The sequence below is a fragment of the Pyxicephalus adspersus genome, chromosome 11 (genome assembly GCF_032062135.1).
Source record: "Pyxicephalus adspersus chromosome 11, UCB_Pads_2.0, whole genome shotgun sequence".
In the NCBI taxonomy this organism is placed as follows: Eukaryota; Metazoa; Chordata; class Amphibia; order Anura; family Pyxicephalidae; genus Pyxicephalus; species Pyxicephalus adspersus.
The window spans coordinates 42,023,206-42,050,974 of record NC_092868.1 but is presented as its reverse complement, the minus strand read 5'-3'; the positions used below and the strand labels follow the sequence as shown (position 1 = coordinate 42,050,974).

General features: G+C 40.0%; 1 protein-coding gene across 6 annotated transcripts in view; it reads right to left on the bottom strand.

The window, feature by feature from the left end:
• MIB2 (MIB E3 ubiquitin protein ligase 2) overlaps nucleotides 1-22,399 on the bottom strand; it is a 69,627-nt gene extending 47,228 nt beyond the window's left edge. For 4 of the 6 annotated variants that reach the window (XM_072427145.1, XM_072427150.1, XM_072427149.1 and 1 more), the window contains exons 1-2: nucleotides 22,254-22,399; nucleotides 9,922-10,067 (exon numbers count right to left, since the gene is read on the bottom strand). The gene's annotated coding sequence lies outside the window, so the exon portion shown is untranslated. The remainder of the gene's footprint in view (nucleotides 1-9,921; nucleotides 10,068-22,253) is intronic. The other 2 variants (XM_072427146.1, XM_072427148.1) reach the window with 2 other exon arrangements.
• Between the last annotated feature and the right edge of the window lie 5,370 nt (nucleotides 22,400-27,769).

Here is a 27,769-nt window from a genome sequence, read left to right as displayed (position 1 = left end):
AAGGATCGTGAAAGATCCTTTCCAACGACAAAAATTGGAAGTGTGTACGCAGCTTTAGTTTTTACAACTGAAGATACAATGTTTCCAATTTCCACTGATGTATTCCTGGCTCAATTAGAATTCCACAGCTCTAAAGAAACCCCATAGATGTTACTGTTTTAGAACTCAGAAATGCTTTGCAGATAAATATTTTTTTTTCAACTGAAATTCTCTACTAGTTATAACTCTGCATAATTCAGAAGGAGAGCTTACAGATGTTATGAGATAATTAGGTCATGTGTATTGGGAACCGGCAGTATTGAAGAACTTGTTATATATTAACATAATAACTTTGCAGGAGGGTGGATGAGCAGTCAAGATATTGTATGTGACTGGTCCTTACAAGAGAAGGTCAAGCAGGAATAAGCAAGCAAGTCAGCATAAAATGGATACTTACAAAAGAAAAACACATTTGTTATCTAACTGCTACTGACAATTAGGTCAATATGATGCCAAGCAAATAATTCATGATACAATTACTATTCCTATCCTCTGTTGGCAGCCATGACAGCTCATATACTTCCTAATGTGTACATTTAGCACAGCATTATACTATATATAAGATTTAACACAGCTGGGAAAAAAATGAAAGCAATACTGTGTGCATGGCGAGTGATGTTCCATGTGGCAGAACCAACCCAAACTCTATATTGCATGCCGGCATAAATTGTTTATGTGCTGATGAAGTTACCCTGAAATTTCTTGATAAAGCAGCATTTAATGCTGTGAAACGCATTGAGAATATACATTTTGAAGCTCCATTGAAAACTTTCAGTAGAGAAGTGTTTTCTTCTATATTTTGATGTCAGCCAGTATAATGGGATACACAGGAATGTGTCTGCCTATAAAACACTCACCATTTTGCCCACTCATAATTTGTTAAATAAATTGGTACTCTATCTATGATCTATACAAGTGTTTTTGTATTACTTGTTGTTGTTGTTATTATTACTTACTTATGTTGTTCTATGTTAACACCATGTAAAGAAAGATTATGTACATCCTGTTTAATGATAATAATAATATGTATGTTTTTTTATTCAGAAGTGTTTGTTTTGTCTATAAAATTCCATGTTTCTAAACGGAAACAACTTTTCTTGCTCATATTTAGCATAAAATTACATTGTGCTGGGATTGGAAGTTTTTGACCACCAATTAGGGAAATCTGGAAATGTAATATAAGGTAATCAAATTTTTGTGTAGTTTTGTTTGGGTGGGTTTGGGTTTTGTATTAATAACTAGTATTTATAATAAATCAACTGAGTTGAACCATCTGTAGTGAAATGACTATGGACTTTGTAAAGCACTGCATAATATGCTAGCGCTATTCTTTATTATTATAACACAGTATTTATAATGCGCTGACATATTACGTAGCACTTTACAAAGTCCATAGTCATGTCACTATCTAATGTCCCTACCTCACATATATAGTCTTTATGTATGGTAATACAATCGTTAATTAGATCAACTTTTTTGGGTGGTAGCCAAATAACCTAACTGCATGTTTTTGGGATGTGGGAGGAAACCAGAGTTCACCTGGATGAAAAGCAAACACGAGGAGAACCTGCAATCCTAATGCAGAGTGTCCTGGCTGAGATTCGAACCTGGGACCTAGCGTTCTGCAAGTGCCAAAGTGCTAACCTCTAAACCGCCATGGTTAGCCATATATAAATATTGGATAATAATAACTGACAAATTAGCACTTTTTCACAGTCCAAAGTCTTGTCAGTAGTTGTACCTCGGAGGAGCTCACAATCTAATGTCCCTACCATAGTCATATGTTATTAACACAGGCTAAGGTCAGTTTTTAGGGGTAAGCCAGTTAACTAAGTTTTTGGGGTTTGGGAGGAAACCCTTGCAAATGCAAGCAGTACATACAAACTCTATGCAGATAGTGTCCTGGCCAAGGTTCGAATCTGGGACACTCATTCTGCAAAGGTGAGAGTGCTAGCCATGGGGCCAACCTTTTAAACAAATGTTTTTTGTTTTGCTGACTTAATAGTTATTACTTTTCTACTTTTTCCTGAAAAAAGAAATGAATGCTGCCACGAATATATAATTACATTTTTGTTCGCAGTATTAGATACAAATTAAAGCAACCCTCTGTATTGAATATCTAGGCGAGAAGTCTTTGCATACATAAATGTATTTATTTACACACACAGAGGCACACTCAGGTACACTTAGGTTTTACAATCTACACTACAATGGCAGTCACACAGAGCAGCACAGAGGTTGCATAATGTGTAATTGCCTCCGTCGCATGAACATACAGCTGAGCTTGAACTGGCCGGTGACCCGCTTTTCCTTCTGCCATCGTTGTCCAGCCTCATTTACTAAAAGCAGCTTCGGACTTTCTAACACAGGCACAAATGGCATACAATGCTGAGATGGATCTTTTTCTAGACAGAGAATATCTATAATCCTTCGGACAGATTAATAAATCCCTCTATAGGATTTAACCGGATAGAAAAATCTTCTGCCTGCCTATTGGCTATATCAAGATTCAAGTGGCCAGAATGGAATTAAGAGTGACTGCAAGCAAATGTCTTGGCCAGATGATTAAGGGAGTACTCCTTCTATAAATAGTACAAGACAATGAGCTTTATTTAAGTATTTTATCTGAGCCTCTATACAGATTTACTAATCAGGGGAGAACAATAATAAATATAAGTAACAACAAAACAGGCACGGCCTTTGTTAGAACCGATAAATAAACCAAAATAATTTATTACACAGAGTGCCTAAATTTTTTATATCTATGATATAGAGGGCCTGACTTATTTAGGCTCTGCACCACTGGAGAATATACTGTATCATGGGAGAACTTGGGTGATCCAGCAAGCCTGGAATGGATCTGGTCCAGCAATGAATGATCATCTCCAGGAAGAAAAGGAGGAAGATGGCAGTGCCCGGCGATGGAACAAGAGTAGGCGAGTATTGCAGCTTTAGTTTCTCTCTAGGCAGCTGCAGGCTCTCAAGGCATCTCTAGGCAGCTGCAGATTTGCAGCTGCCTAGAGATCTACCTCTCTGCTCATGATTAGTCAAAGTCTTTTTTAGAAAGACATTGCAGCTCTCTTTATCTAATTAAACTTCCTCTGAATGAAGGATCTCCGCTCTGATGGCTTATTGCTCATTCACTTTCCTCACATAATATCATCTCATACCCCCATGCTTCTTAATAACTGTAAAGAAAGACAAGACCTCTTTTGATCACATCTTCTGCCCGGAGCACTAACTCCATAAAACAATGTTATTCCAATTAACCGAAAGTTGAAACTAAAGTTTTCTGTGCTGCCAAAGACAGAAAGAACAAAGAAATTTTCAGAAGTTGAAAAGGTTGCTTGATCTTGGTCATCTAAAGATTTTGACGTTCCCAAAACCCATTCTAATATTTAAACTGCATCTGTCCTTTGAGGGTTCCTTTCATAAAAAGATTTATGTGTATTTCTATTTTGTACTTGGTGAGATATGGATAAAAATATGAATGTAACCTGGGCAGTTCTATAGCCGCACCCTGCATGAACCCAGAGCCAAGGAAGGCAACAGTGCAGTAGAGATTTGTGTGGTTTTTGTGGTGTGATGCTACCAGACTATTGCATGCAGCATCACAGTATAAACTACTAACCTCTTCTTAACCAAAGTCATAAAAACACTGGGGTTGAGTTACCTCATGTGTAGAGCAAGTTCTTAGAATCAAATACTGTAAAAGTGGAACAAAAATATGAATTTTTCCTTGCACAAGGATTGGATGCCTGACTTCAGCACAGCTTTGTTTCATTCTCTAAGAAAAGTTAAACCACCTTCTTTTTTTATTCAAATAACCCCTTTGAGTTTTCTGTCTGAAGTGCACAATACCTGGCATATGAAGATTACAAAGGGGATATAAGGTGGTATGAAAATTAAGTAAAAGTGCCTTGGAGTAAACAGAAAAACAGAAGGAATGTAAATAAGTAAATTGCAACAGGCCCTTTTAAGTGTTCCAAGAGGATTATTGATTTGCTTATGTATTTTTTAAGATTTAACAGGCCACATACCTGAACATTTTTATTCTATTTCAATCAAATTCTATCACAGAAACGATGAACAGCACTCATCAATAACCAAGAAATCTACCAATCTACGTAGGCGTTCAAGAATTAACCGGAGCGCAGAGCCTCCCTGGATACCTACATCACACATCCCGGAGGCTCTTGGTTGCTCCTTATGCACACGACTGAGCATCTTGGGCATGCACAAACGAAGCCCTTTTATCAATAGAAAAAAAAATTGCCGATCTCACACATGTGCAGTGAAACTGGCAAATTTTTCCCCAATCTACACCACTTACGCAGTGCGAGATCGGGTGATGTAGGAAGAAGAACCCGGGAAAAGAGAAGATGGCGCCGGCTGCTCCCTATGTGCAGGGCTGAAGACAGATACCAGGACGACGCCGGACCCGATGGAAGAAACCTCCCAACTAATAGACTGATCTGCGGGATTTTTTTTTTTTTACTTCCACTTTTAGTAAAATGTAACATCAATCTGCTCCATTTTTATGGGCAGTGTTGTCACCATAGCTTGGACCTTCCCAGCCCCACCTACCATAGATCAGAAACACCTACCCCACTTTCTACAGCTCTGACCCACCTACCTTTCCTATTACATTCCTGACCCGGGCACAAAAGCTCAGCCAAGCACTGGTCCCGTTCTGCATTGGAGTAGAACTGCAATATCACTAGTAAAGGATAGGAGGTGCAGTCTGGAAAATGTCCTACTGGGCCAGTTCAGGTGCCTGCAAAATGACAATGACTTTGAGATCCACTGGCATTGTTATTCATCTTATGTGACAAATTCATATAGAGAGCAAGCTCTGTGACATTCCTCCCAATACTGTTTGTATCATTGGCATCATTTAAGGTGCTGCATATAAGATTTGGGTTTCAGCAGCTCCCTACGAAACCAATATGAATGCTTTGCTGGTAATGAAAATGTTTGTGTGACTTGGCACCAGCCAGTTTCTATCAGAGATGAGTCTCCCAATGCAGCAAGCAGACAGCAATGGAAGAATGACATTGCCGTTGTCTTTCAAAATCCCCAAACAATGTTCGGAATGTAACTCCAGAGTATTCCCATACAAAGAATGCTGCGTCTAGTGTTTTATGTCAAATTAGATGCATTAGTTATGAGATGTCTGCCCCGGCATTAAACTTGACTTTCAACATCTGATTGTGAATCTGTCTTACAAATCATTCTTCCAATTCTTGCCAAGAAGGAGCAATACAGAAAAGAACATGCAATTCTGATAAATGGACTCATTGTAAAATTAACCTGAACATTTAAAGTAAACAATATGGTGGGTGGAAAGAATGATCAGCAAACTCATTTTATTCCAATGACAAAGGTATTTTTATGTATATTTTATTATTTGCTAAAATTCATATACAGTTAGGTCCATAAATATTTGGACAGAGACAACTTTTTTTCTAATTTTGGTTCTGTACATTACCACAATTCATTTTAAATTAAACAACTCAGATGCAGTTGAACTGCAGACTTTCAGTGGGTTGAACAAAAAGATTGCATAAAAATGTGAGGGATTAAAGACTTTTTTTTAACACAATCACTTCATTTCTGGAGCTCAAAAGTAATTGGACAAATTGACTCAAAGGCTATTTCATGGGCTGGTGTGGGCAATTCTTTCGTTATGTCATTATCAATTAAGCAGATAAAAAAACTGGAGTTGATTTGAGCGGGGGGGTGGGGGGGGGTGCTTGTATGTGGAAGATTTTGCTGTGAACAGACAACAAGCGGTCAAAGGAGCTCTCCATGCAGGTAAAACAAGCCATACTTAAGCTGCAAAAACAGAAAAACCCATCCGAGAAATTGCTACAATATTAGGAGGGCAAAATCTACAGTTTGGTACATCATGAGAAAGAAACAAAGCGCTGGTGAACTCAGCAACGCCAAAAGACCTGGACGTCCACAGAAGACAACAGTGGTGGATGATGGCAGAATCATTTCCATGGTGAGGAGAAACCCCTTCACAACAGCCAACCAAGTGAACAACACTCTCCAGGAAGTAGGCGTATCGATATCCAAGTCTACCATAAAGAGAAGACTGCATGAAAGTAAATACAGAGGGTGCACTGCAAGGTGCAAGACACTCATAAGCCTCAAGAATAGAAAGGCTAGATTGGACTTTGCTCAAAAACATCTAAAAAAGCCAGCACAGTTCTGGAAAAACATTCTTTGGACAGATGAAACCAAGATCAACCTTTACCAGAATGATGGCAAGAAAAAATTATGAGGAAGGCGTGGAACAGCTCATGATCCAAAGCATAGCACATCATCTGTAAAACATGGCGGAGGCAGTGTGATGGCTTGGGCGTGCATGGCTGCCATGGCACTGGGACACTAGTGTTTATCGATGATGTGACACAGGACAGAAGCAGCCGAATGAATTCTGAGGTGTTCAGGGACATACTGTCTGCTCAGATTCAGCTAAATGCAGTCACATTGATTGGAAGGCGTTTCATACAACAGATGGACAATGACCCAAAACATACAGCCAAAGCAACCCAGGAGTTTATTAAAGCAAAAAAGTGGAATATTCTTGAATGGCCAAGTCAGTCACCTGATCTGAACCCAATTGAGCATGCATTTCACTTGTTGAAGACTAAACTTCGGACAGAAAGGCCCACAAACAAACAGCAACTGAAAGGCGCTGCAGTAAAGGCCTGGCAGAGCATTAAAAAGGAGGAAACCCAGCATCTGGTGATGTCCATGAGTTCAAGACTACAGGCTGTCATTGCCAGCAAAGCGTTTTCAACCAAGTATTAGAAATGAACATTTTATTTTCAGCTTTTTAATTTGTCCAATTACTTTTGAGCCCTTAAATGAAGTGATTGTGTAAAAAAAAGGCTTTAGTACTATTTTTATGCAATCTTTTTGTTCAACCCTCTGAATTAAAGCTGAAAGTCTGCAGTTCAACTGCATCTGAGTTGTTCCATTAAAAATTAATTTTAGTAATGTACAGAACCAAAATTAGAAAAAAGTTGTCTCTGTCCAAATATTTATAGACCTAACTGTAGGAACATTTGTCAATTCCAACTTGTTTAGGTCATCCTGATGCTCCCTTCAAAGGCTCCATAGCTTGAAACAAACATGCAGATAGTGTGGTCAGGGCTTTCCACCTGCATATTCTTCTGTTTGTGATTTACACTTTAAAATACACCATCCCAGCTTGGAAATGAAATATATAATATTTATATATAATTTTTTTGACGAATTTTTAAAAATGGTGCAAATGAAAAATAATTACTTTTTGCTTCAATAAGTTTTCACTAAATTTCAAATAAAAAGTACAATGCTGAGAACAATACAAGAAATTGAAAAACATACCAACAACACACAAAAAAAAACCCTAACATCCTGAACACAATGACAGTAAATAACTGGCATTACCAATGGTAAATTACATGTAAGTATTTCCAAGAGGGTGCCTTGCAATGCCCAGGGAACAAACATTCCGAGCCGAAAGGGTAAAAAACAGCTTACTCAAACTTCAGAACAAGAACAAAACAAAATAGGTATAAAAAGGAGATAAAAAAGGGAGGGAAGAGAAAAATTATCCAACAAGAGGGTAGGGGGAATGAATAGACCACCAATAGGCAGCCCCTTAACAACATCATCTGGTGCACCTTGGTTAGATGGTCAATACCAACCAGTCAAAATCTTAAGGTGTCCTCACTCAGGGACTTCCTGTATTTTTGAACATTCTCACCAAATATGTTATAAGTATATTACTTTTAGAAGGGCAGCTTTAAAAGCATGTGTTGGCGGAAGTACCCATAAATGTACTCAGCCGCACAGGTATCCTATATCATTTCATTTAGAAACCTATAGTTTGCTTCAACTGCATTGCTCTTGGAAGAACACAGGGCAGTGCATTCCCAAATCAATTGCCACAAATCAGGTTCCAAAATGACCCGAAGATCTTTATTTTCATTTGTAAATAAATTCTCTTTGTTTTGTAAATGATATCATGTTTGTACAGGTATACAGATAAGAACATATACCGGTAGAAATGTGTACTTTTTTATCGAGAGGCATATTTATAAACTACAAACATTTACTAGTGGTGCATTAGTCATTTCAAACACATGCACCACTGGTCAAAATAAAAAAAAAAAAACATGTATTACACCTGTTTTGTTACTTTGTCTATAGAAATAAAATATTCTTCATAAAACAAGAGAAAAGAGAAATTCTTATTTGTCCTGGAATATACAATAAACTTGCAAAATAAACAGACCAATAACAAAAATAAACATTGCTGTGGTGTATAAAGAATGTACAGGCACAAGCCAAATATGCTGGATGGTGCCAAGACACAGAAAATGCTTTTTTTCTTTGCTATGGCACAACCTTCCTTGTGTGTATCTCTTTTAATTTTTACACATTTTACATTAATGGGATTCCTTTTTTACTTTAATACCTGCACTATTTTGGTGCACAGGTGAGATAACTTGAGGCACAAAGTGTGGATCGGCACTCTGCAAAATCTATAAGTCAAGGAACCCCTGGCAAGCTCTGGAGGAACCCTAGTTGACCTGAAGCCTCATAGCTGTATATCAGCAATGTAAGATCTAAGGCACTGCTGGTCTCTTGGGGTTAGGTGATGTTTCTGCAGTGCAGTTTACAGTTCTCTGTACTAAGTTGCCGGAGGTTTTGACATAAGAAAAAAAAAGCCTGGCAAGTCAATAAAATGGAAAATATTAGCTCCAGGGAGAACACATGCAATACTGGTGAATAATACTTCACCCTCTGCTTGTTTTATGGGGCACAGCATCCGTTGTTTAATCCCTCTTTAAATATATAGAGCAACTAAAAAAGAAATAATCATTCCAACTTGTGGCCTATAAACAAATATCTATATCCTCTGTAGTTTTTTAGCCAAACATCAGCATTGTACCTCTCCACAAATCATCACATAAAATAATGAAATATTTCTAGCTGGAAATATAATATACAGCCTAAAAGAACAAATCATCCCTGAAAATATTCAGAAATTTGCTGCTAAATCGATTATATTGTATCCAGCTACAGCTGTAACTTTGTTACAGCTACAAAGTCTCAAGAGAAAATATATACAGGTTGTCCCCAGGTTACATACAAGATAGGGACTGTAGGTTTGTTCTTAAGTTGAATTTGTATGTAGGTCGGAACTGGTACATTATTTTAATAAATGCAATAAGGACAAATGTTTTTGGCAACATAATATTAGACAGCATGGTGGCAGTTACTGTATAAAATCTTCATTGTGAGTAAATCACAAACAAAGCAAAAAAAAAAAAAAAACCTTATTGAGACTAGATATTCATTGATTTCTGGATCAAGCTGTGCAGTTGATTCTTGATGAAAGAATCAACTGCAGAGTTTGCCTTGGTAATTAAAGAGTTACAAGAGGCTGCAGAAAGAGCTCACCCCCCTAAGATCACCCACAACCTCAGCTGTGTTTAGCAAAGCCTCCGTCCTGCACACAAGCAAACAGGGAAGCCCTGTTCCTATCTTGAAGTGGTCCGTATGTGCTGCACCTTTTTCAATGCAGAAAATGCAACCAAGAACGCTTTATTGGAGAAACAGGACAGACATTACAGACTAGAATGAATCTACACACACAATAAAGGAACACAAGGAATATCATTTCTGCACACTTTAGGTACATCATTTCTCAAAGCAGACCACTGTGTAGAAGACACAAATGTTTAAGAAAACTTTACAAATATTCAGGAGAGGAAAACCTTAGAACAACGAATGATAATTCATTTGACGGAGGACATAATGCACTGAATGTGGACCTTCTTTCCAAATCATTATTAAATTGTTTTATGGTACCTCTTTTCTTACCCCCTCCAATCCAGGTCCCACTTCTCTGCTCCTTGTCACAATCGTTTATTGTATTCACAGATCTTTATCATTCTGCTAAACTTTTGAGTGTGAGCACTTCTAGAGAAAAAGGGGGAGACCCACAAAAGTTTGTCCTGAAAAAGAAAATAATTTCACCAACAGAACTGAAATTGGAACTGAACTTAAGAAAGAAAAAAATAAGCAGACAGGTTCAATAGTACAGAAAGAACAGGTGATGTCTCTTCTGCAAGAAAATAAACATAGCTGTCTATTTGCAATCTTTTTTCAATGAACACTGAGCTGCCCATACATAGCTCAGTGAATGATGTGGGGTATCCCGTCATACCCCCGGATACCAGGAATGAATGAACTTACATGAGCATACACAGGCGTTACATCATTTCAACCCGGCCAGTCAAAAACCCAGAGCAGCACGACAGTGTGAGTATAAAATAGGAGGTAAATGTTATTAAAAAATGAAAATCAAGGTGGTAAGATTTTTTTTTTTGGAATGGCCATTACATGTCCCTTTAAAATGAAAAGTACATTTTTTGCCTTCCCAGTCGCCTTCTTTTTTTTCTTAACAACATGTCATGTGAATTATTAAAAAACACCTTTCCTTTTTTCATTATATATCTATTATAATAAACACAGTTACATCATCTCTAGATCTTTTGCCATGCTATACATAGTTTCCTGGAAGCTGTGTTAAGGTGCCAGGGACAGTAATGCCAATGCTCACCCCGCACATTCCGGAATGCCGCCACAATCAGGTTTCTCTGCTCCAAACACAGAGCCCACTTTGTAGAGAAACATCCTTTAAACTTTAACGTTCTGGTTATCTAAAGCAGAACTAGGCACATATTGTCCTTTTATGTAAGGTTCTATTTTTATTGCAATCTCAGTAATAATGTTTTTTTTAAAGAATTTTCAGTCTTTTCCATAAACTTCCTGCAGTTTATTCTTGACATTCTCTTGAATCAAGTACAATTATTTTTCTTACGTTCACCCTATTCTAAAAAAGGTTTATTGACGGAAAAAGAAAGAAGAATGCCAGCTATCACTAATGAATCTACAGAGAAGCAGCGGGTGTGGCTGCCTCCAACCCATGCTGTCTCCCAGCATGCATCTTGGTAGGCAATATGGAGTAGCTCAGCTAGAGGTTTTTTAGCTCTTTTGCTACCATAGAGTACCATTTCTTGAGTTTAGGCCCAATATAAATAAAAATGTCAATTTCATCAAAATTGTCAGCCACAGACACCGAGCTTTAAATTATTATTACACAGTATTTATATAGCGCCATCATATTACACAGCGTTGTACAAAGTCCCTAGCTGTCTCCCAAATGGGGCTCACAATCTAATGTCGCTACCATAGTCATATATATGTCATTATTGCAGGCTAAGGACAATTTTGTGTGGAAGCCAATTATCCTAACTGCATGTTTTTGGAATGTGGGAGGAATGTGGAACCCATGCAAACACGGGGAGAACCTGCAAACTCCATGCAGATAGTGTCCTGGTCAAGATTCGATCCTGGGACCTAGGCCAGTGTGCTAACAACTGAGCCACTGTGCTGAATGGCTTTAAAACCATGGCTGTGGATTCAAATCCCCTATGCTTCCTATTTGGCAATATTGTCTGGAATACAAAAATACAAATGTGGATTTACTTGCAGGTATGAAGTGAAGAGACAGTGGATGAGATTTTCTATGGAAAACAGGAAAGGGATTATTCAGCCACAATTTTTTGGATAGAGGAGTACAACTTAGTAGAAATGAAGTAATACAGATAATTATCCCCTCTCCATAAAAAAGAAAAAAAAAATGTTTGGGGAATAAAAAGGAACTAAGCAAGAGTAAAAGGAAGGGCAGCGGAAATGGGCACAAAAGGTGGTGCAGCAGCTGATAGTAAATGAACCATAGATAGGGCAGCAGGACATTAAGGTAAAGAAGAAGATAGAGAAGAGAACCATGGACATAGGAGGAGAACACAGATGGGAGCCAAGGTGTTTGCAAACTACCATAATAGAAAAGGAAACCTAATGACAAAACCTGGAAGGGTTTAAACTCTGGAGGAGGTTGGATTTGGGTGTTAACTTGTATGTGCTAGGGTGATAATTACTAAGATCTAAGAATTAAAATCATATCTAAAAATCCATAAATTGTCTTCTCCCCTTAAACAAGACAGAAATAATTTTAACATCTCAGGTCATAGTGAGCATTCTTGCTACACTTTTATTCTAAAAAGCAGAATTACAGCTGGATATGAATTACAATTCAAGCCATTTTGCATTATGGAAGGCAATAAATCTGCAGTGGAAGAAAAGATTCAATTATTATTTGGCTCTGGCTTTTATTTATAAACCCAACGTCGCCCTTGGCAAGAGGATTGTAGCTGGGAAGGAAGGTCCCTGAGGCTCTGACCCGATAACGGGTGTTCACATTGGTCTATGGGGAGCTATCAAAAAGAAGAATATACTTCTAAACTCTATTTTAGTTACTATTCTGCTACCTCAAGTATGGATCCCCTGCCAATGCAATGGAGCAGTGCAACAAAAAACAATTGAAGAATATTCTCCTAAATGGCAGCTTAAACCTGTACTGAGAATAATGACTCTCCTTTTGAAAATGCTAGTTGTCCAGCTGACAAGTTGGCCCTGTGACTTCAATGGAATGGCTATCAAAGTCATATTAACCCCAGGAATCCTCCAGAGGTTGCAAGGGGTTCCCTGAACAATGAGCTTTGGGTCACTTTAGGAGATAACAATGACCTTTTTGGCTATCTCTAACGGTGGCAATCTTCGCTGGTCAGCAACATAGGAGATATTTTTCCCGCTGACCACCACAATAATATACTGTGGGCTGTGCATGTAGTAATTAGTGCAGGGGTCCCCTGAAGACCTAAAAGTTATTTCAAGGGTTCCCCTATGGTAAAAAGTTTGAGAAATTCTATATTGAGCACAAACTGAAAGCTGCATTGGCTTCTGAACACGCCAAGCTCAGTGGCCTGGCTGACCTGCTGACTCCGTGCCAGGAACTCTGACCTTTTATTCTGTATGCCTGCACAGGGTCATTGGCTCAAAGTACTACTTTAGTATTATTTACTCCCCATATATAACTAGCACAGACATTTTAAAGCTATCCTGGATGAGAAACACTAGTTTAGAGCATTCACACCATTTTCTTGTCCCCTGAAGAAGATAAGCACTTAAAGCGTACCTAAACTCAGAATGGTCACTTTACATAAAAGGGTAGATGACCCTTTTATTTAAAGTAAAATTGCTGTTAGTTTGTGCAACAAAAAGGGTGCAGCACTGCCCCTTAATGAATGGGAGCTCAGAGCCTCCTGGGATTCCTACATCATGCATCCTGGGAGGCTCTTGGCTGCTCCTTCTGCACATGCCCAAGCATCTCGGACATGCGCAGAAGGTGCCCTTTTATCAAAAGGGAAAAAAATTGGTGTTCTCATGCATGCACAGTGAGATCAGCAAGTTTTTTTTCTCAATCCTAAGTTTTTTTTCCCTTTCCTATGTCACCCGATGCAGGCATGAGATCGGGTGACGTAGGAAGAACCTGAAGACGAATACCAGGACGACGCAGGACCCATTGGAAGAAACCTCCGGTCAGATTGACTGCTCTGCGGAATTGAAGGTAAGCAAGTTTTTTTGTTTTGGGTAGTTTTGCGTTTACTTCCTGTTTAATCCCCCCCCATCTCATTCATTTTGAAATGTTAAAGAGGAAAATAGGGCACATAGAGGAAACACAGGCCATCATTGGCTTAAGTACATTAGGGCTTTAGGCTAGGTCAGTGTTAACCCAGAATATTTTTTAAGCCGGGCGGTAAGAAATTGTAGGCGGGTGACAGGGTGGGTATTGTGACCAAACTCTTCAGTAACCACCCAAAAACAACCGGGTGGTCACCGAAAAGTGCCGGGTGGTGCACCCAACTAAAAGGGGCTGGGGAGAACACTGTTGGTACACAAGTGCAATGGTTCCCTGAGCTGATTATCAGACGAGAATCTTGCAACCGTCTTGACGGATCCACGGACGATGGACGACGAACAGTCGTAATTAAAGTTACAGGGGGAGAGAGAGCGCAGCAAGGTGCGGCTCCATTGTTCTCCCCCTCCCCCCCCAAAGCTGAACAGTGCTGTATGTACAGTAGTCATTCATGCATCATGCAAGCCGTTTGTCGTTGGTAAGAATTGTGAAAGATCTTTTCCAACGACAATTATTATATGTGTGTACATAGCCTTATTCTGAACTATGGGTGAATATTATAAAAAGTGTGAATACAAATGATTATTCAGTAAGATCAATATTTGAATTAAAACATATACAATATATACCTGATTTAGTAAAGGACACTACAGGAGTACACAGAAGGAGAGTGCAGATGAATTAGTTTGTTAGGCGATTGTAGGAATGATTTGTAGCAGGTGCAGCCACAGAATTCCCTTTCCTAGGGCAGGTTCATACCTGCATTGCATTACATTGCCAGATTCCACGTTGCACCCCGAGGCTGGTACCTTCTTAGGCACTTGAACTCCAGCATGGCAGTGTTGGTTCTTAAAGAATAAGCATCTGAAGATATGACAGCTGGTGGCAGTGAGCAGTACTACCACCACCCCTATTTATTTGCTAGGAACGTCCGCCCCCTCAGGGAGACGACATACATAGCACCTCCCGGTGGCAGCGGTGCTTGGCATAAGGAAGCAGTAAACGCACTGCAACTTCACTGCCAGTGAATTTATCCTTTGTGCCATGTCTAACAAGCAAAATCACTAGCAGCTACAAACCACTTTATTTTCTCTGGAGATTTGTAGCTTGCTTCAGGGTTGCCGTTTTAGCAAAGTGCAATGCTTATCTATGCAGCTACCACTAGTTTACCTTCTGATCATCGTCAGTACTGGATTGGATTCTGTTGCTGCCTACAAACAGTAAAAAAAAAAAGGAACCTGAACTACGTTTTTCAGGTCATAAAATTGTCCTATACTGCAATTGTTTTCTCTACAAAAAGGGAGATCTCTGCTACAAATCCGACCCAAAAGAGTCTTTTTAGCAAGGAAGTGACAGGTAATAAAAGATCTGTGTCTGATTTTTTTAAGCTTGGTCACAGAGTGCTGGCCTTTGGGATCTAGGAAAAGAATTGCCAGCTTTAGTTGCTGTGCATATAATTCAATGCAGCTGCTGGTATTCATAGCACACAGCAATTTGTAGCAATATAAATACGCACTGTAACTACAATTCCCTGGAGAAAAAAAGCTAAGAGATTTGTAGCTGCTACAAAGATGCTAGTGTGACCTGGCACAACTTCCGCCCATTCACTTTTCATTCACAAACAGGGAGGTGAATAGCCATCCTGCTTAATTGCAATACAAAAATGTCTGAATTTCAGGACTGGACAAACAGAACTAGAAATGGCAGGTTTACCCAAATTTTTATCTTTAACTGTGAAAATTCACTGATGGCTCCTGAACTTTCACCTCTGATGTTACTAAAGCTACGTACACACTTCCAATTATTATCGTTGGAAAACGAACGACGAACGATCCTGCACGATATCTACGAACGATCGTATAGCACCGATCCTGCACATAGAGATAACGACACGATCGTTCGTAGATATTGTACACACAATAGATACGATCGTTTGAGCGATAGAGGAACTATGTGCACGACAGGAAGTGAACGAACGTTCGTTCATTACGCATGCTCAGCCCATGAACGATCAACGAACGACCGTACACACGAACGATGTTCAACGATCGTCGTCCAATCCGATCCGCCGGTCCGGTCGTTCTTTTCCAACGACTTTCCTCGTTCGTCGGCGTCGTTGGTTACTTTTTTACGAACGATTTTTTGCCCAATCGATCGTTCGTCGTTCGTTTTGAACGATAAAAATTGGAAGTGTGTACGCACCTTTAAAACAGAAATTGTGTACAAAACACTAGATGACAATGGCATATTGATGTGCTGCCTAAAGTGATTGCAAAGCCTCAAGATTGGCCTAAAACATTTACCCATAGCAGAGGACATTCATGTTTCTTTGGCTTTTTGTGCATCTACAAAACAAGATAATGTAAGAAAGGTCCTCAACCACCGAGCCATGCACCGGTACCAGGTAGTGGGCTTTGCCAAACCGTTACCATCATTGCCAGCTGCAGCCTTGGCTGTAACAGGAAAGATCGGTGTCCTCTCTCCTATCATTTTGCTCACCCAATCATGTAAGCTGGCTTGCATGATTGGTTAAAAAAATGGCAGGAGAGAGAAGCCGGCATACATAATTGGCTGAACAAAATGACTTCCTGTCACAGTGAAGACTGCAAATGACAAAAGAAGATCTGTTTGCAGGTTCTCCCCGTGTTTGTGTGGGTTTACTCGGGGTACTTTGGTTTCCTCCCACATTCCAAAAACATGCAGTTAGGTTTATTGGCTTTGCCCGAAGTTTGACCTTAGACTGTATTAAAGGGACATTAGATTGTGAGACAATTTGAGGGACAGCTAGTGACATGACTATGGACTTTGTACAGGGCTGCATAATATGTTGGTGCTAAATAAATATCATGTAATAATAATAATTCATTCATATATTTCATATTCAGCTGTATAGAATTATGAAAATCAATTGACAACAAGATATGAAATATCTCTGCATGTTACAAAGTACTTCCAAATGTAAGGATTCACATTTTCCCCACCCAGGATAGCCCTTAAACATCCAAATCCTTGCCTTAATCAGTCATTCCAGGGGCAGGGCAGCTTTTCCTGCTGAACAAACTTAGCCAACAAAGCAGAGGTGCACCAAGACAACCAAACAAATCTAAACACACAGCCATGACTATCCTAACATTGCTGCATGGGTTGCAATCATTTCCATAAATACCGGCTTTTGGCCGTACTGTTCCTCTATAATAGGCCTCACAACAAGGTTTTCCCACAGTAACAATCCATGGACAGTCTAAAGGTGCCATGTGGCAATAGAAAAAAATGCTGTGAAAGCAAAATAACTAAAACTTGATTATTTCACACTCATATAAAACAATTTTGCCAGACAAGGAAAAACAAGTATCATTTGTCCATAATAAGGAAGTTTTTTTTTTTTGTTTTTAACAGAAATAAAGAAGTGAATGGCAGCTTTAAATCCCCAGTAATTTCTTTTGCATTGGTTCACAGCCCTGAAATGCCATGTAATCACTTTTGGCGGCAGCACACTTCTTATACATCACTTTCTATACGAGTATTGAGCAATTATCAGACTATACTCAGCCAACAAGACAATTGTGCCAGCGGCCGTACATAACGGATCAGGTTACCCTGGTTAATGTACAAACAAAGCAAACTTCTCATCGATCCTGGTCATCTATGCAGCCGCCTATTTGTTTAGTAGCTGCATTGCTTTTATTCAACAAACCGCTGTTTATGTAGTAACAAAATTACCGGAGTGCACCAGGAAGAAATAATACCATACATTCAACATGTCCTGCCCTGCTACTGTAAGATTTAGGAGATGAGAGTAGTTATCCATATGTCTGGTGGACACTGTTTTATAAATGGAAAGTATGGCTTTGGATTAGTTTTACTGCCACCAGAATAACTCAGATCTGCCAAGGCATGGACTAGACAAGACCTTTAAAAGTTTCAAGATGTCAGCAGCTGATCATTCAAATCACATTGCCTCTGTCATAGAAGTGGACTGAATCTCTACTCATCCACCCAATTACTTTTGAATCTACTGAGTTGGGGTGAGCAGATCCAATTAAATGGGGACAGGTAGGGATGGAGATTCTGTCCCTGTGTACACCTCTGCAATGCCAACCTGCTTCCTCCCCAAAGTGTAGCCAGGTAAACGACACACACCTGGCCTTTCACATGACCCAAAAGAAAACATAATTCATCAAACCACCGCTCCACGGTCTAGTGCTGATAAACACGTGAACACTGAGGAAATTGGACAGAGGTCAGCATGGGTACTGTGATCTGCAGAAACTGAAACAAGCTACATGGATTGTGAATTCCAACACCTTTCTCCTGGGCAATGTTAAGTTACAGCATTTTGTGTTCTAGTACTTCTTCTGAAGGATCAGACCAGAAAGGTGAGCATCACCTGCCTCAATGAGCCTTGACTCTGTCAGTGGTTCTCTGTTGTCTCTCGTTGGAAGGCTTTTGGTAGGTACCAGGAATACCCTACAAACTTTTCGGAGATGCTCTGACCCAGTTATCTAGCTACCTTAATTTAATACTTGTCACAGTCACCCAGTTCCTTACACTTGGTCATTTTTCCTCTTCTGAAACAGCGGTCGCCAACTTCACGGGCCACTAAATTCATAATTTTAAAGCCCACGGACCATTATTATGAGTTTAAAACGAAAGTAAATACATTTGTAAAATAATGATTGCTTGACGAGGACTGTGGAGGCTCTTATTCATTGATCAGCTCACGGTTAAGTGAAGTATTACTATTGTTACGGTACTATTATCATTAGTTGTATTATCTTTAGTATTACTAAGGATATGCTAAATATTTGTTTGCTTTTTCTCACTCATTATGGGTTTATTTCATTCCAATCTAAAACTAAACAAGAAATGATAATTATCAAAATCAAACTATTTGATGCTATTAAATATAACAGTTAAAGAAAATACACAGTTAAGGTCATACTTACCTAAAAGAGCATCTGAGAAATAAATAAAATAAAACAATCGGATGAGAATCGGTATTCGGGGAGCAGCATGACTGTTGTAATGGTGGAAACAATACTGAAGCGTACGGCTCGGCAATGGTTGCCTCATATAACTTAACACTACACTGACGTCACGCTGCACCTCCCTTGTTTTCCCGTCTCTAGTACAGTTTGGGAATTTAGTGCAATATAAAGGCAAAAATTGCATTCAGAATTTAGGAAGTTATTAGAATATTTTTCTTGTTTTATTATTAATATAACATTAAAATTGCAAATAATGTCCAAAGTTTTCTGTGGATCAACTAATTTTTGTCTGGGTTGTCCACCACTGATCTCAAAGAACCAACCCTTCATTTACTGGTTATTATACCCCCCTGACAGATACCGCTGAAACCAATTCATCAATGGTATTCACTTTACTTGGTGGTACTAATTGTGTGAATGACTGCCATGCGTGTGGTCATATATATATATATATATATATATATATATATATATATATATTGTATTATCCAGAGATGAAATCTCTAAATATATACAGGTTCTCCACGTGTTTGCGTGGGTTTCCTCCCACAATCCAAAAACATGTAGTTAGGTTAATTGGCTTCCCCCACAAAAAAATTGACCTTAGACTGTATGAAAGACATATGGCTATGGCAGAGACATTAGAATGTGGACAGTTGACATGACTATGGACCTTGTACAGCACTGCGTAATATGTTGGCGCTATAAAAAATACTGTGTATTAATAATATAAATCTCTTATCTGGAGAGCCGGCACAGCAGTCACTGCCTGCCCAGACTTATGTACACTATTTCTTTATCATGATATGGTTATAACCACTACACATTCGCTAGAAAAAGTTGCAGATTTCAGGGCTACCACCCTGAGCTTGGTTTTACTATTTACATAGTGAATGACCTGGAAAAAGAATGTAGGATGGCATTTCAGACTTCACTGACTGCATGATTGTTCCAGGACAGTGACTTGTTAAGTGATAAAACCAGCATCAGAACAATCACCAACGATATTACTTATATTATATTACCATATTCTAGAATACAAATAATTATTGATATTATAATGCAGTATTCTCCCCAGAAGTAATTAAGCTGGGTGGGAAGAAGTTGTAGATGGGTGCTAACCCCTGTAAGTTGCGGACCCAACTTTTCAATAACCACCGAAAAACAGCCGGGTGGTTACTAAAAAAATGCCGGGTGGTACGCCCGTCTAGAAGGGTCCGGGGAGAACATTGGAATGTAATAACCCTGCAACAAGAACATGAAAGGTATCACCAGAGATGTACAGAAGAGAAGGAAGGCAAACTGCTGTAGCTGAACCTTGTCTTAAGGCTCTACTAAAAATAACCTGAAAGGTAAGGTTTGGGTGGAGATGACCTTTAGTATACATTTTGAAAGGTCTTTCCAATCATAATGGAAAAAGTCAGAACTGCACTATTACTGGTAGCTGCTGGGACATAAATTCATTACAAGCCACATAACAATTGCTGAGATGGATATGATTTAATCCCTTCAATCAGGTTTGCTGGGATTAGCCTTTAAACCAGTGTTTTCCAACCAGAGTTCCTCCAGAGGTTGCTGGGGGTTCCTTGAGCAATTTGTGCCTCTCAGAACTCAGGCCACTAACACCAATGATCTTTTTGGCCTAAGGAACCTCAAAAATGATTTTAAGGTGTCAGGGAACCCCTGCTATAAACAATTAGTTGCCAGTGGGAAGATCACCATCCTATACATTTGGTGGTCAGATTGCCACTGTTACAGACAGCTAAAATAAATGTCCTTAGTTTCATGCCGTGGTTTTGGCTATGCCAGACCATCTTATAGGAGGTCAGCCAGTCAGAGATAAGGGACCTCTGGGAACTTGTGGGGGGACCCTAGGGTTTCTTGGAACCTTGGTTGAGAACAGCTGCCATAGACGGCTCACCATGGATGGCATGGTGTAGATCTGGTAAGGGTATAAACAAGTCAGTAAAGAAATGGTGGCAAAGTTTACCTAACCTTTAAAGAAGTCTTCTACCACCAATCCACAAGCCAAAAAAACACCTCCAGCCAATGAAGTCTACCTTACTTTTCACCCCACCATGTTACTTCTGGCCCTGCAATTCTGTTCTCCACCATGGACCTCCTAGAATGATTTCTTTATAAAAAAAAAAAAGTATTTCCTGTGCTGGCAATATACAACATTCCTGGAAAGGCCAAGCAGTGCCAACCACACTGCTTTACACTTAACCATAAAGTTAGCTGATGCAATGCCCAATGACCCATTAGGTGACACGGAGTAGAAAAGGGATGGATGACCTTTAAAGAGAACCTGTCAGTATAGTAGATTTCCCACCACCAATGCTGGAGGCTGCTATGGGTAAAATCTGGTGCTAGTGTGGAGATAACCATGTTCTGCCGCAGCTGCCAATAGCAAGGAGGATCCAATGCTGGGTTGGAGTGTGTGCTAGGGGGGCACAAAAGATGCCTATAAGGATCCCACAGCTGGCACTTCCCCCTGGAGGGCAATGATATGGAAGGGGGACATCCAATACTGGGTTAAGTCTGTGCTATAGGGACAGAGATGCCTAAAAGGACCCCACAGCTGGAACCTCCCCCTGGAGAGCAAAAATACTGAGGGGACATCCAATGCTGGGTTGCAGCCTGTCCTTGGGGGCAGAGAAGAAGTCCATAAAGATATTGCAGCTGGCTCTTCTCCCTGGGGGCAATGACATAGAAGGGGGAATTCCAAAGCTGGTTGGAGTCTGTGCCAGGGGGCAGAGAAGATATCTATAAGGATCCCAGAGCTGGCATATCTCCCCGGGGGGCAATGATACAGAGGGGGCATACAATGCAGGGTTGCAGCCTGTGCAAGAGAAGAAGTCCATAATTTTCCGGCCGCTGTCACTTCTTCCTGGGGGGCAATGACAGAGAAGGGGGGCATCTAATGCTGGGTTGGAGTCTGTGCCAGGGGGCAGAGAAGATGCCTATAAGAATATTGCAACTGGCACTGACATAGAAGAGGACTTCCAATACTGGGTTGAAGTCAGTGCCGGGGGCACAGAGAAGATGCCTAGTCAATATACAGCGCTGCGTAATATGTTGGCGCTATATAAATCCTGTTTAATAATATAGTAATGCCTATAGGGACCCCACAACTGGCACCTCCTCCTGGGGGGCAATGACAGAGACGGGGGGCATTTATTGCTGGGTTGCAGCCTGTGCCAGGGGGCAGAGAAGAAGCCCATAAAGAACCCACAGCTGGCACTTCTCCCCGAGGGCAATGGTACAGAAGGGGGGCTTCCAATGCTGGGTTAGAGTGTGTGCCAGGGGGCAGAGAAGATTCCTATAAGGACAGACAAATAATTTGAGGACTTTAGGTTTTTTATGAGGTGGACTCAGATCCTAAAGTACAGATCTTTGCCCTGCCATGGCAGCAACAACCGTATGTCAAGAATAGGGCTGGCATTCCCCCTGGCACTGACATAGTCAGCACTGTGCCTCAGCAGAGTTCCATGGACACAGGGCAGCGTGCAAAGTGTCACCTGAAAGTACCCATCCCAGGGGCACATGGCAGTAGATGCCAACCACCCCCTCCTCATACCGATACAAAATATAGAGAACGGGGCACTCACCAGCCTGGACGAGGACCCCGGTAATTCCTGTGCGTATCCTCTGCTCACAGCCGCATTTCCCTTTCCACTTTCATCCCTCTCTGACAGGAGAGACGGATAAGCCCCAGCCGTGCAAGGTCTGATGGGAATTGTAGTTCGCTGGCTGTTGAAGACGTCTACCCAGAACAGGAAACTAGACTACAACTCCCGGCATGCAGTCGGCTGGAGGCAGCTCAGATGGTCTGGGGCTCCCTAGAGCTCTCTGCAGTGCTTGGTGGTAGGGGAAGCCCAGGCTGGCTGATTGCAGAGCACAATTATTCCTGGTGTGTGTGAGGAGAAACATGCCACATTCTCACCCTGTGAAGGAAGACTTCTAATTATTTACCTGCTACAGATAATAAACATTCCACATGCCCTGCATGTAATTACAGTGTGACTTGCAGCACATATGTTTGTGTGTTTATAAACACAGCTCCTCCCTATTGCTTATCTATGCCACAAGGCTTGTGGTTACACAAAACAAAGCCATAACCCAGCAGATCTGTGTGTTACCAGTAAACAAATAAAGGAATGCAGACAGAACATTAAAGTGTATTTATGGACAAATAAAACCCCATGAGTTTTTTTTTTTTTACTGTGTCCCATCGGAGAGATTTCCCTTTACTTCCTGTTTTGTAGACACAGCTGGGAGTTGGAGCAAAGTGTTGGACTTCCTGCCAGAGCTGAAGGATAGACGACGACTCACAAGGGCTTAGCATTCTGGGCTTTGCAGCTCTGCGTCCCAGGTTTGAATCTCAGCCAGGCCACTATCTGCATGGAGTTTGCATGTTCTCCTCATGTTTGCGTGGGTTTCCTCTGGGTGCCCTGCTTTCTTCCTACATCCCAAAAACATGCAGTTAGGGTAATTGGCTTCCCCCCAAAATTGACCTTAGATATCGGTTTTAAAGACATATGACTAAGGCAGGGACATTAGATTGGGACAGCTAGTCCCTCAAACCATGCCAATTGTTTGAATATAAAGCTGATTAAAGCAATTAAATCACTTCTGTTATTTGGAAGCACTAAAAAAAGGAATCAAATTCCTCTGCCACGCAACCCTGTAATGGAAAGGAGCCTATAAAGAAAACCGAATCATTCAATCTGAATCAAATTAAAAAAAAAGTTGTATTAGCCACATTTGGGCAACATTCTGTCTGTCCAAATCTGTATTGAGAAATCTGAATTGTTTTTTGGAGAGGGGTACATGCCTCTTCCTGTCCACACAATGACTTTCAGTGAGCATTGTATTTTGGAAGGCAGGTTCCATGTTTAAGTTTGTATGATCAGGCAGGTCATTATTGCAGAAAGGGACAGGTGACAGCGACATACCATCCTGATTGCGCCAGGTTTCTTTGCATGTGCTGGGATGATAAATGGTTATGTCATCCTAGCACAGCCAATCAAGATAACTGAAGATCACCCGGAAGTGGGACAATTGAAGGAAAATGGCGGCCCGATGCTGGGACGCAGACAGGTGAGTTGGTTGGGTTTAGATCTGCTTTGATTGAGCGTGCCAAGGCCATGTTTACACTGGCCATAAGGTTTTATTGCGTTTACCGCTTCCTTATGGCAGGGAACCGCTGCCTCTGGGACAGCCACAAGTGGTGTTTCCCGAAGACAGCTCCATAGAGAACAAATTGCTCAACATCAATGATCAATATTCCAATCTGTAAACATTCAGAAGGCCCAAAACACTGAACCCAGATCCAAAAGATTATGCCCATTCAATTGTTTTACCAGATAGAGCAACTAAATAAATTTTGATGAAAAGTTTTATTGCATAAAAGCAGGATACAACTTGTGTACATTGGATCAATATTTCTCAACCCATCCTATCTGTCCACAACTGAGTGGAACCACCAAAATCGCTTACAATTGGTCAGCTACTAAATTGAAAACCTTGTTGGTTTTATATATATTTTATATGTATATACACAGAACACACACTTACTTTTTATATTGTTTTTGTACTTGTAACTGCTGTACCAAAAACAGTGTGTTACTGATTAACCTACACTTAGGGCTCTATTTATAAAACAGGGAATCTGACACTCCCTCGAACATTCCCTGGGGGGAATCAATTACTGTTGTTTAAACACCTATGATTCCTAAAGGTTCCTACAAGGGAATGTCTATTATATATGTTTATCCATGAGTTTTGTTGAGTTTTTTATATACATGTTTGTCTTTTAGATTCAAATAAATAATAATATTTGCGGAAACACTAGAACAGCAAAATACATTTTAATGCCTTTATATTAGGTGGGTTGTAGTGGGCATGGCTGAGACTCCCTACAGGGATTATTGGAGAATGGAGAATGGGTGTCACAGTCATTGGGGCAACACATGGTAGCCACTGGCAAATTAAGGACCAGGTTAGAGTGGTGCTGGCCCAAGAAACTAATTTTTTAGAAGCTTCTAATAATGCTGTTCCAGCAATTCTTTTACAGTATAAAGATATATATATATATATATATATATATATATATGATATAAAGTATACAGTATAAAAAAGATATACAGTATAAAGAGAGTATAAAAAACAGGGCTGCTTCAGCATTCTGCACTGTCAGTAACATCAATAAACACTGATCACTATGAATATTGTCTACATGAACTGTTTACAACTGTATTACCTACAATAAAGAAGCCCAATGCAATCCCCATCTCCCTACATTTGCCTTAATTTAAAAAGCAAGAATAGCCAAAGGCCTAGTCGCTTCCTTTCATCCATTACTAGCCAGCCCAAAACCGGCTGCAGAGACTCTGGTTCTTATAAAGCCCTAAAAAGATGACTTTTATTGAGCAGAGCATCCCTTGGCCTCTATAGATATGCAGTCATTCACTTGGCATCTCATTTACACATCTATATAGAGAGTACGGCAAGCAGATAGTGTTGTAAAATAAATTACAAATAATATTTTTGATTCAATAGAGCATTTTAGCATTTCATTTGCTTTTGATAACGGTACTGTGGAAGTAGATTTTACAGCACTTGGATTAACGTTTGTTTGACTGCCTACAGTAACTCCACAGGCGGGAAAAAAAAGAATGCATTACAATGTGCTGTGATTTGTAAGTAATATCCACATAAACCTGTCTGATGTAAATGCTTAGCATGTTCTCCACAAGAGGGCATTGGATGTGTTTGGAGAATGTTACGTAAGTTCTGTCTGTAAATGCAATATTTTATGTATTATAAGGAATGATTGCAGGCATGGAAAAGTTTTGACTAAGACAAAAGGAAACATACACTGTTATTATAACACAGAATTCTGCAGGAAAGAAGTTGGCTTACCATTTGTGCCCTAGCGGCATTTAAGGAAGATACCACGGGCAACATAATAATGAATTTGCTTTGTTGCACCACTACCCCATCATGTGATCCAAAATACCTTGATTAGTATATTTAAGGTCCAACTCACTTTCCCTAACTTTGCATTATTCTGAACATTTTGACATCCCTTCCTGGGAATAATCTCAGAAAAAATACAAAATAAGGAAAAGTGTCAGGGGACCTTCCAAATGGGCATTTGCATTGGCTTTGGATAATGATAGTAATACATCACAAAAGATAAAACAGAAATGCTATAACAATTTGGTATTAAAAAGAAAATATCTTTTTTTGTGGCTGGATGAGCACAGGGACACCCTTGACTGGCTGTGGGGCTCCATACTTTACAATTGCAGGACTTTATAATTGTGCACTGGTACAATGTTTGAGCATCTATATACTATGTGGATTATAAATATTCCTTCCTGGCATAGTGTTCTGCAGGGCATTTGGGGAGACTCCTTTTCTTTGATCTTTTTTTCCCACACCTGCAGGACTGGTGGACGCTGCTGTTCATCCATATTAGCAGGCAGCCTGTGTATAACTGAACAATTTGAAGTCAGATGGCCGGCAGAAAAGGAGGATGTGTCCCTTTATCATCATTACCATTTTCTAAAAGTTTATAAGAGTACATTGGAAACCAATAATTCTTATTAACTTGTATTCATTGAGTGCCAACATATTACGTGTTGCTTTACTCAATTCATAGTAATAGCACTGAGGGCAGTATGTTGGCTCAGTGGTTAGTACTCTGTCCTTTGCAGTGCTAGGTCACAGTTTCAAATCTTGGCCAGGGTACTATCTGCATGGAGTTTGTAGGTTCTCCCCATGTCTGCTTGGGTTTCTTCCAGGTACTCTGGTTTCCTCCCACATCCTAAAAACATGCAGTTAGGTTATTTGGCTACCCTATATATATGACCTCAGACTGTATTAAAGATATATGACTATGGTAGGAACATTAGATAGTGAGCCCTTTTAAGGGACAGCTAGTGACATGACTATGGACTTTGTACAGCGCTGCATAATATGTGGGCACTATATAAATAGTGTGTAATAATAATAATAATAGCACTAACTGTCACTCAAAGAGGCAATCTAATGTCCCTACCATACTCATATGTCACAGTCTAAGGCCAGTTTTGGAATTACTATAGAGAGTGGCCTGGGAAGACATAAGAGGTTGTTTGCTGTCCACAACTGTAGAGACACAAATGAAGACATGACAAGCCTAAGGCTACGTACACACCTTCAATATTTGTCGTCAGAAAAACAAACAACTATTCATGATTATTGTGAACGATTGTTTAGTGCAGGATTCGGTACATGCTGTAATGATAAGATAGTTCAAATATATTCCACCAATAGTGTACACATGCCAGATACGATCGTTTGAACGATGTAGGAAGTGACGTGTACCGGAGCAAGCGTACTGCAGAACAATCTGCGATGACTAAATGACCGTACACAAAATAGATTGCAAACAATCGCAGCCCAATCAGATCAGCCAGGACGGTCATTTGTTTACAGCGACATTACTCGTTCATCGGCCTTGTGCACACTTTTTTGTTAACGATTATCTAATGATTGGTCGTTAATCGTGTATCGACAATTATTGCATGTGTGTACGTAGTCTAAGACTTAAACCCCATATAGACGTCAGATGGACATTTTTTGCAAACGTTTCCGGTGACAAATGAACAAAGGCGTACTGTATACATAGCGCCGTCCTGTTCAATGGAGAGGGGAGGATGAGTGAGTGGCACCCTGCTATGTTATCCTCCATAGGAATGCACAGTGGTTGTTCTGGATTAGTAGTTCATTATTCTGCCACATGGGTGACCGCTGTACACGTCACATTTTCAGGTGGTGAGCGCAATCTTAGGTAGCAATAATGTGACATGTGTACATAGCTTTATTCCTGTCCATGACAGCAGAGGAAGAGGACATTCTGAGAAGGCTTACTGGTTAATATGTAGCCCTAGAACATGTAGTGCCTATTTACTGCTGCTAGAAAATATATCCAAAATATAAACTAAAATATCTCACTCTGTATTCGTGAAAACTTTTTTTATGAAACAGCTTCCCTAACTCCATATTGTTCACATGAAGGATAAACCTGTGCATGTAATACAATCTTGGGAGCACAGCATAGTAGCAATGCCAT